General features: G+C 37.8%; 1 pseudogene across 1 annotated transcript; it reads right to left on the reverse strand.

Annotated features, from left to right (window-relative positions):
• Window positions 1-84: 84 nt before the first annotated feature.
• Window positions 85-10536, reverse strand: LOC114190355 (exocyst complex component EXO84B-like; annotated as a pseudogene). Its single transcript, XR_014996767.1, has 7 exons — window positions 10074-10536; window positions 9879-9976; window positions 8530-9571; window positions 7623-8117; window positions 7166-7348; window positions 5850-5974; window positions 85-5450 (listed from the first exon to the last, which is right to left on the reverse strand). The product of XR_014996767.1 is annotated as an exocyst complex component EXO84B-like (transcript).

Consider the following 10536-nt stretch of genomic DNA (forward strand, 5'->3'; position numbering starts at 1 on the left):
GACAGACGTGGGTTCAGTAATAGTTAGAAGTAGTGTAACATCCCTAAGGAATATTACTAATATTTAATATATAAAAATAAGAAATAAAAATAAATGCCTCATTTAATATGATACCATTTCCCAAAAACACGGGAAATTTAAAACTTTAATACAATGTAATAAAAACAGGAGTTCATAATTATAAAACTGAAGTAATATTCAAATGGCTCCCAAAAAGGGTTACAAAGTTATCCAAAATAATAAATATATATACAAAATCCCATGTTATCCCTCGCTCCGAGTCTATGCATCTCCTGGCCCACCTGTCACATTATCTGCTCCCGGATAACGAGTTATCTGATCATTGTCATACACACACAGAAAGGGTGAGCTATGCATAATAGATAAAAACACACATGAAATAAATATGTCACCCACCCCAAAATAGCATAATTAAATATCTCATTGTTTTCAAATTACCCATCCATGATCTCATAGTCCTTCATGAGTCATATACATGAATTAGGTCTTGGGACTTCACTGTGCTTCCACGAAACTAACCCATTCGTGGTCCAACCCTATGAGCCTATCCCGCTCATAGTCCTGCCTTACAGACTCCTCGTCTATAGTAAAACATCCAAGCCTTCTCAACTTGGACCCTAGCACGCACGCAATCACCATACTATGGACTCCTCACCCAATAGTAGCTGACGGGAACATAACAGTTCCTTGCCCATCGTGCGTCCGACACATGTAATCACCATACCAAGGACTCCTCGCCCATTAGTAGCCGACGGGAACTCAACCAGTTTCATGCCCATCATGTGTCCAACCATCAAGCACATCCCAGACCCCTATTGGACTTAGTCCTTCAAGCCCAAACACCACACCACATGCATATACTTCCTATACTTAGGAAAAAGTAGCCAAATCACGCACACAAGCACACACAAACCTGGAATTTCGCATAAACTCGCTCAAGCCAGGGACTCTCGCCCAAGCTAAGCCATCAACCTCGCTTAGGCTAGTTCACCTCGCCTGAGCGAGCTTAAAACAGTGGCCACATCACGTTATCTCGCTTAGACGAGATCTGTTCGCCTAGGCGAGATCATCTCTCGCCCAAACACCCAATTCAATCTCGCTTGAGCTACAATGCAAGCAACACATCCAACTTGATCACGACATCTCGCTTAGGCGAGACCTTGGTTCGCTCAAACCCACAAAACTCCTCGCCTGGACGAGGTTTCGCGCTCAAAACAATCTAGGTTTCCTCGCGACCTCGCTTAGGCGAGTGTCTCTCGCCTGAGCAAGAGACTAAGTCCCTCAACCCCATCCAAGGTCGCCTAGGCGAGTAACGCGCACCAGAACAAAAAAAGAGACTCTACAACTCTCGCTTAGGCGAGATGGAGTCGCTTGGACGAGACTTGCAGGGTTTCGAGTCTGATCACGCGCACAATTCACTCTAACAATGCACAAACATACCAAAACACAGAACAAGCATTACAAAACAATGTATACCATTCCCATTTACTCTAATCCAACACTAAACCCATATAACATGCTTTGTACCCATTGGAGATACCAAAACTCGAAACTTACCAAAAAGAACCACACAATACCCCAAAACCCCCATTTTCTGCTAGGTTTTCTTTGCCTCTTCACATTCAAACCACAACTAATATTTAACAAAAATAAAGCTTATTCTATGTCCATCAAGGTGTGAACCCATGACCTTCCACTCATAAGAACAGAGCATAACAACTATGCCAAATCACATTTTTGTGATAACCATTATAATCTTATGATTATACTATCACTCACCATTCACAATTACATTACCAAAACAAAATAATAATAAACCAAACAACACATAATTGGCATACATAAGAATCGAACCCAAGTCCTCTCACACAAACAAAGTACTCTCAACCACTTGAGCTAGTACTTTTCCACGTCACATAACAATAATTAATGTCATAAAGGCTCTTTCTACTCGCATTTATTAATTAATTAATTATTTAATTAATTAATTTCACGGGTCTTACAAGGAGAGTGGGATATTGTTTAGGCTTAATAATCCCTTATTTGGAACAAGTTTGCATGGGGTGAGTGGAAGTTGTGGAGGGAACAATGGGTAGAGGTAGAGGAGAAGACCTAGTAGTGGGAGGAGCATGAGAAATTAAATGGGAGACAAGTCTTAAAGCAGAGGATTAAGGAGAAGCATGTTGAATGGGAGAGGGAGGACTAACAGTAGGAAGAATTCCTAGAGGAATGGTGCGTGTGGGAGAAGCCAAAGGGGAAGGGATCGTGTTTGAGAATGAAAAGGGAAAGTATTTTCATCAAATATAACATCCTTTGAAATAAAAAGTTTGCCATGGACATCTAGGCATTTATATCCCTTGTGACAAGATGAATAACCTACAAAGGTGTAGGGAATGGACCAAAACTAGAGTTTGTGATTGTGATAGTGTTGTGTGTGTGGATAACAAGCACTGTCAAAGATTTTAAGAAAAGTGTAATCATAGTGTTTGTTAAAAATTGTGGAATAAGGCATGGTATGTGGTAGGGCTGAAGAGGGGAGTCTATTAATAAGATAGACTGTCGTGTGAAAGGCATGATCCCAAAATTTCAATAGTATGGAAGCTTGTGAAAGTAGAGTGAGGCCCACATAAATAATGTGACGATGTTTGCGTTCAACAAGCCCATTTTGATGATGTGTATGTGGGCAAATAATACGGTGATGAATTCCTAAGGATTTGAGATAGTGAATGAAGGGACGAAATTCACCTCCCCAATCAGTTTACACTTCTTTGATTTTCTGGTTGAACTGCAATTCAACGTTGGATTGAAGTTGTATGAAGATGTGTAAGGTGTCATATTTATTTTTGAGACAATAAATCCAGGTATAGCGACTATGAGTATCAATAAATGATACATAGTAACTATAACTATAACCCAAGGATGAAGTGACATGAGATGGCCCCAAAGATCACAGAAAATAAGTTGTAAATGATGAGTATAAAGATTAGATGATGGAGAAGTTGGAAATTGGTGTGACTTTCCCATACAGCATGGGACACAAAAATCCATTGAAGTTTTATTAATGGAAGACATATTACAGAATTGAAGAACATGATTTAAAACATTAAGAGAGGGATGGCCAAGCGTATTGTGCCATTTGGAATATAAACTAAGATGCGGAGTGGTGATAGATGAAGACGCAAGACTTGAAGATGATGGGCAAGAAGACTCAGTGGACAAGACAACAAAGGAGAGACAAGTTGGTGATGTAGACACAGTGGAAGGGACCGGAAGCAGTGGAGCCCATCTGAACCAAGAGACCCTTTTAATAAAATGGAATCATCAACTTGAGATTTAACAAAACAAACAAAGGGATGAAATTCAAAATAAACACGATTATCACGAAAAAACCTACTAACACTAACAAGATTTTTGTTGAGAGATGGTACATGTAATACGTTGGTAAGATGTAAGGTAATAGAAGGATCATTACTGGATTGAAAAGAAGCAGAACCAGACAACTGAACGGGCAAACCTTGTCAAGAAGACATTTTCTCCACCATGAGAAGATGAGGCATCTGTTAAGTTGGTTGCATCAGGGGTGAGAAGATGAGAAGCACCAGAATCAATGTACCAGTTCTGAGATTGTTTCATGGGTGACTGCATTGATGCAAAGTAACCAGAAGCAGCAAATGTAGAAGGTTGATATGGAGCAGGGAGCAGCGGAGCCCGAGGTGGCGCTTGCAATGGTGGTGAGGGATAAGGGGTTGGGTGGCGAGATGGATAGATGTGAGATGGTGGAACTGGATACTCCCGATGACTGAAGGTAGGATTAAATCAATTATAGTAGATTGAGGCACTATGCCCATGTTTGTGACAAACTTGGCACTAATGGAGCCCCGACCAGGTCGACCACCTTGACGGCCACGATAGCCTCGGCCTGGTTGAAAATAGCTGTGACGTAAGGTGGGAGAGGAAGTGGAGGTGGCTGAATGAAGAACAGGGTGTATAGGAGGTGTTTGGGAATTTGTGTGAGTAAGTTGAGGGAGCCTGCGGTGTCCAGGGTTTTGAACCTTTTGAGACGTGCCTCTTGAGCAACAAGAAAGGATTTTATTTCATCAAGGGTGAACAACTATGGTTTGTTGTTGACGAGCGAGATGAAAGCCTCATATTCAGTAGGAAGACATTCAAGCAGAATGTCCAGTTGGTTGTGTTTCAGAAACAGGATCACCAATGGAGGTGAGAGCATCAACGAGAGCTTTGATGCGAAGAAGAAACTCATTGATGGATTTGTCCCCTTTCTTCAAGGTGCATAACTCAGTTCGTAGTTGGTGAGCTTTGGCTCTAGTTTGGGAGGTAAAGTAAGAGTGAATCTTCTCCCAGAGTTGAAATGAATGGGTGCACCCAATGACGCAAGTGAGGAAGGGCACAGACAAGGAGGATTACAATTATGATAAGAGGAGTTGATCTTGGGTTTCCCAAAGACTGAAATCAGGGTTTTCAGTAGTTGTGTCACGATCAGAAGGTGTGAGGAATTGAGGTGGTATTTGAGGAGTAACCACATAGCGGTGGAGGCGGTGAGCTTTGATTGTAGGCTCCACTTGTTGCTTCCAGAGAAGGTAATTGGTGTCGGTAAATTTCTCAAAGATAGTGTAGGAGAAAAGGACAGGGGAAGAGGTAGTCTTAGGGTGCACAGGAGTACCCATTATGAGCAGAAGGAAAAGAGATATGTGCCAGGATCGAGAAAAAAGATTTATGATCTGGATACCATGATAGAAATTGATAACCAGGAATGAGGTAATGTATGTATTCTCCTTATTCATCATTCAACAATACATCAGGTTATATAAAGGTTATATAAAGGCTACTAAAAGAGTGACTCACTCTGTAGTACTAACAGAAAGCATAAATCTAACAAAATGGGTAACACGTATACAAACAGAATAGAGAGAGAAATAGAAAAGACAAAACAGAGAAATATTCTACTCATATTCTCTAACAAAGGACAGTGTTAGAACCAATTCTTTATTTTTTGTATCAGTTGCCTCTTTCAAAATCAGTATTCTCTAATTGCAAAGTGCTCATAGAAAGTGTTCTTAAATTTGAAGTGTCTGTAGTATCAACATAAACTCCCTTCAGTAATTATCCCCTCTTCAGGGCTAAATACTATGTCTGGTGAAGCTGTTTTTGAATCAAAAGTAACTTCTGTTTCGTGTTTGGCAACCTCATCTCTCTCTGCATCTAAATTGTTCTCTGAAGAATTTGTATCAACTTCCTCGGAAAAATCACTGCCATATGCGGATTGTTTGATTTGGTTCTCATGCTCATGTGACTCCTCTGTGATGCCAACTAAATGCTCCTCTGGTTGCAAACTTGCTTTCTCAATTTCCAACAGCTTTTGAATTGTTTTAGTAGCAATATCTATTGCCCAATCATCTTCATCTACATCTCTATAAAAGAACACCAGAACACCATCAGGAGATATCTCTATATTAGGTCATGTTTAAAACTTTGATTACCTTTAATATCATGAGACAACCTCCCATTATAGAGAATATAGTCGTAAATATAATAAAGATGGGAATAATGAGGAAACTCTATGATTATCAAAGGTAGTTCTTTATGAAGAACAAGAGAGAGAAAAATAATAGAAAAAATTATGTGATTTCAGATGAACCATGGCTTGATGCGAATGGAATCATACAAGAGAACTTAAAGGGACTGTCTGGTTATGAACGTGCATTTTGTTTGAGAAATATGTTTCGAGTGGTTAGATAGTTTTGGGTTCAGAGCTTTGATTAATAAAGAACACTGAATTTGTAAAAGCACTATAAGTAAGAATGCATTACTTGAAAGGGTCTAGTCCAGCTGAATTGAAGGTTGATTTCATGAGAGTGAGAAGGAGCAAAGGATCGTCGGAGAAATATCCTCCATACATTCCAATTTCCACCAAGAATTGCACGTCCAAAAGAAACTGCTCAATGGAGAAAGAAAATGGATAAGAATCACTTTACATAATTAAAATTGTATATGTGAGATTTCCAAGGCATAAACCAAGGACAGACTCATCTATATGGTTCTTATACCATATGATACCAATTCTTGAACTAACTTTTTCAGGCCACCCATTTTTTATTCCATTATTGTATTCACCATACCCTATTTTCCACCCCTCCACAGAACCAAAATCTCAGAAAGATTATTGAATACAGAAAGATACACTTTTATTCATACAAGGTCTATTCCTTACCAATGAAGTAGGGAATTAGGCAAGAACTCTATTACAACTTAGGTATTTCGAGAGACCTCACTCTCCACAGCTTTTCCTCCAAACTGAGATTCAAAATACATAACATCCTCCCGCCCACCCAAACAGACTGTTTTATAATGCCTGTGACATCCTGACTGTCATGTTTTTTTCCTTCTAGAATAGACAATACCAAACCTATCACCATATTAATAAGTAGATTTTAAGTCTCATTCAAACTTACAAAATTAGTTTGTAAAATGAGTTTTACAATCACTTATATTGATCTCACATGTGAGATCTATAACATATTTTTCCTAACTAATTTGTTCCAACAAACATATACTCTCGAAAATGGATTTATGTTTGGGTCAATATCAGGGTCAATATGAAATTTACTGACTGCTTTAAAGAGACCCTTCTTAGTTGATTTTGGCAACTGGAGGTTAAGAAAGAAAATGTTCCAAGAATTTTCACCATTTAAAATTTGAACACGCTTACTTAGACACCAGACTTAAACTACATCAAACTTTCTCAAAAAAAATTGAACATTTCTACTAAGCCTCACATCTGAAGTCAATTGAATTTTGTGATTAAGAATGTAGGAATATTATTGTATATTACATCAAAGGTGTTAGAGATTTGGAATAATATTATCGCCAGAAAACATACACGAAAAATATGAACAACCCAAGAAGCTAGTGTCTTCCAGAAATGTTGGTGAATTTTGGGTACAAACAGGAACACACACTGACATGGAAATGATCAAAACTTCATAGGAACTAGATGACCGGTTTAGAAGGACTCTGCAGTAAATGGGAATAGCAGCCACATTGATAAAAAAATAGCAAATTAGCTGCGGTGATGCTTTTACTCTTTCAGCATAGACCTACAAAGAATAGAGAAGGATATAAAAACCTGTTTGGCTTCATCAGTTTGTGAGCTCACATTCTCTTCTTCAGTTGCAAGGATCTCCTTGTTTTCGGAAACCCAAATAAACATAAACTCCATTAATTCTCTCAGTAATCCCATCAACCAATTCACTTCAAACACACCCTCTTCCTCAAGTTGTTCTATTTTCCTCAATTCTAGAAATAAAACCTGTCCAAGACAGTGACAAAAAAATTTAATCAAAATAAAAATCTTGCATAAACATATTGGGATGCAAAAATAGATAAGAAATATTAATCCATGGTTATGTACACCTTTTTTTTCTGGTTGTAATACCTTTTTTTTTTTGACAATTTCAAAAATTAAGAAGTGCTGCAAACTAAGATAAGTCTTGAAAAAGTAATTGAACCACCCGTTGTAATCTATTGCCTTCATATATCATAACAATCATTAGTCTTTCAGTGGTTATTTGTCAAAATAATACCTGAAATATACCAGAGGGCGTTGGATTGTGGATGGTGTTAGCTTCCAACTGGCCATTGCAATGACTGTCTGAAAATATTTCATGTCTATGGTAAGTACACAATACTCTGAGAATTAATTGCTGGCAGAACACGTTTCTCAACTTATTAGAAGCCTTTTCAATAAACAATAAGAAATCATTAAGTCCTTGGTGCCGATGAACAATTGAAAGATTTTCCGAGACTTGTAATTCTGCCTGATCAGTGCAGCTAAAGATATTTTTTACCATGATAGAGAGAAACCGCACTAACGTTGATAAATTGGCCAAAATAGAAACCTGTTGTGGTAGTGACTCAGCAAACTTCATTCGTGGACTACCTTGTTCAGTTGAACTTGTTTCATAAGCAAGGGCTCTTTCAAGTATAGCAATATACTCTGTGAAGAGGTTAGTGATTCCACTAATGACTAAACTCCCCATTTGAAGAGAAACTAAGGGAGAAATATCTTCTATTATCGCCTGATTATAAACAAATAATAACAAATTAAATAATAATATTAACAATAATAATCTCTCCTACTTTTTTTCATGCAATGGTATCCGCTTATAATGCAAGCCAAACAGAAAAGAAAGTGGGTAAATGATAGGTTCTCTTTAATTTATACAATTTTTACGTTATCAAAGTCTAAAAAGGATAATGCCTCTTTGTTTTAATAGTAAGGGATAGCAATTTTATAGGCTGATGATGTTTAAGTCTTAATAGTTAGTTCTGCAAATCTAAGTTAAGAGGTCCTGCCATTGTACATTGGCAAAAAACTACGAAAATTGCAGTTTGGTTACAATGTGGGAATTTCTATATTAACATGTCACCTAGTCATCTTTTGCGATTTACTTTACATTATATAGCAATCTAATAATATATAGAACAAACCTGCAATAATGTCAGAACCTTTCGGCCACTAGTAGTTAGCAAGCAGTAGTCATGTTGTTCCCCAACTGCTAGCGTTGAAGATCCAGCCACAACAAACACTCCAGACACAAGATACTTCTCTAAAATCCAAGGATCGCTCACTGAGAAGATTGCAATCACTTTCTTAAAATGCTTTATATGCGTGTTTAAAATCTCTTCCACGCAGGGACAGAGATGCTTCACTAAGTATGGCTGCAACACTAATTTCTGATTTTCTAATAAAGAACAATAAATGACAGCAAACTTGACTGCTTTTATGGCAGAAGACAATCCTCCATTCATTGCTGAGGTGCCTTTAATGTATTTGTCAAAACAAATGATAAATGACTTTGTTTCTTCATAAGCCCAAAGCATGAGTTCTGAGGTACACGGAGAATTCTCTCCACACAACATCACAAAGCTCCTTGCTGCTTGAGAAATGATTGAGAACACGAACCTTGAAAGTTCCCTTATATATAACTCACATGAAGATAACTTTGCCCACTGTAAATTATCTGTTCCAGTCACAATACGCAAATGGTAATGCTTGAGCAATAGATCAATAGCAAGTTGATAATCACCCAGTCTGCAAAGTTTAGCTAGTGCCCTCTGAAGTTCCGGTCCTGCTGTTCTTTTATTCTCAGCTATTTGTGCCAACTGTTGTATAAGCATGGACTTTTTCTCAGAAATTGCAGATTCATACAACATCATCTCACTATGGGAACAATCTTGCAACAGAAGGCTTTGATAATGCTCCTCTGCAGATTCTAGAAAGTGCAGGGCTTCATCTATCTTGTTTTCTGACATGCGAATATCCAAATTCTCTAAACATTCATTGACAAGAGCTTCCAACTCTCTGGGGGGAGATGGGACAACATTTACATGATCTTCGAAGGTTATATCTATGGACAATATCTTTGGATATATTCGATCTATAAGATCCTTTACTCGTCTTCTATGAGATACAAAGTAGTTTTCCATTTGCTCAAGCTCATTTTCCATTTCTCTAGCTTCCTCTAGTACTCTACACATAGAGAGCATAACACAATCACCACCACAATATTATTCCCCAGTCCACCTTCCATAGAATAACTATTTAATATAAACTATCCTGATTGTTGTTTCTCACATCTCTTAATATTTTATACATAACAAGAGATGTTTGTTTTTACTTTCCATAACAGTGTGCGTTTTCAAATGAAATTCCTTATGCAACAAAAAATGTTCATTTCTCACACGTGATCATGGAATTCCATGCATTCCCTTACAATCACATAGGATATAGCATTGATGATAAACATTAAAAGGTAAAAGTTGGAGATTTTAAGTACCTAAGGAAAGTGGAATACTTGGCATATATGTTTCTCTGTAAATCTTCATTAGCTGCTTCCTTTAGCTCAAGAAGTTCATCACACAAATGCTTAATGCCCTAAACCAATAATCGAACCACCAATAAGACAAATTGAATAAATAATGAAAAGAAAATTTCCATAAATAAAAAGTGAGCAGGAAGTTGAAGAAAATACTCTTGCAGTTATGGATTCAATTAGAAGGTCGGCGTGAGTGTGAGTTACGGAAACGGCGTCGGAGGTGGAATCGGAGGAGTTTTGAGATTCCATGAGAGAGTGGTCTCTGAAGCGGAACTTAGGAGGAGGCGTTGAAGAAGATTCCATTTTCATGCAAAACCAAATATAACTGCTTTGGTTGAATTATATAGCTTAGTGTTTTTTGTCGATTAGGCTTCGGTAATTCCGCTTCATTGTTATCTTCGATTCGACAAAGAAAGAAACATTTTCTTTTTGAATTTGGGTGGCTTAGCCAGCTGAGCCTCTGATTTTGTCCCTTGTTTTACACTCCACCATGAATGAGAAGAAAGAAGCCATTTAAATGTGAATGTGAAGAAGTTGTTCGGTAATTTACTCATTGGCCTATTCTCTCTTCATCAACTCTTCTTTACATCTGTTTGCAGGTTGACATGGTTATATAATC

Source organism: Vigna unguiculata, chromosome 7 (genome assembly GCF_037176805.1).
Source record: "Vigna unguiculata cultivar grain cowpea cultivar isolate G323 ecotype 2 chromosome 7, ASM3717680v1, whole genome shotgun sequence".
Lineage (NCBI taxonomy): Eukaryota > Viridiplantae > Streptophyta > Magnoliopsida > Fabales > Fabaceae > Vigna > Vigna unguiculata.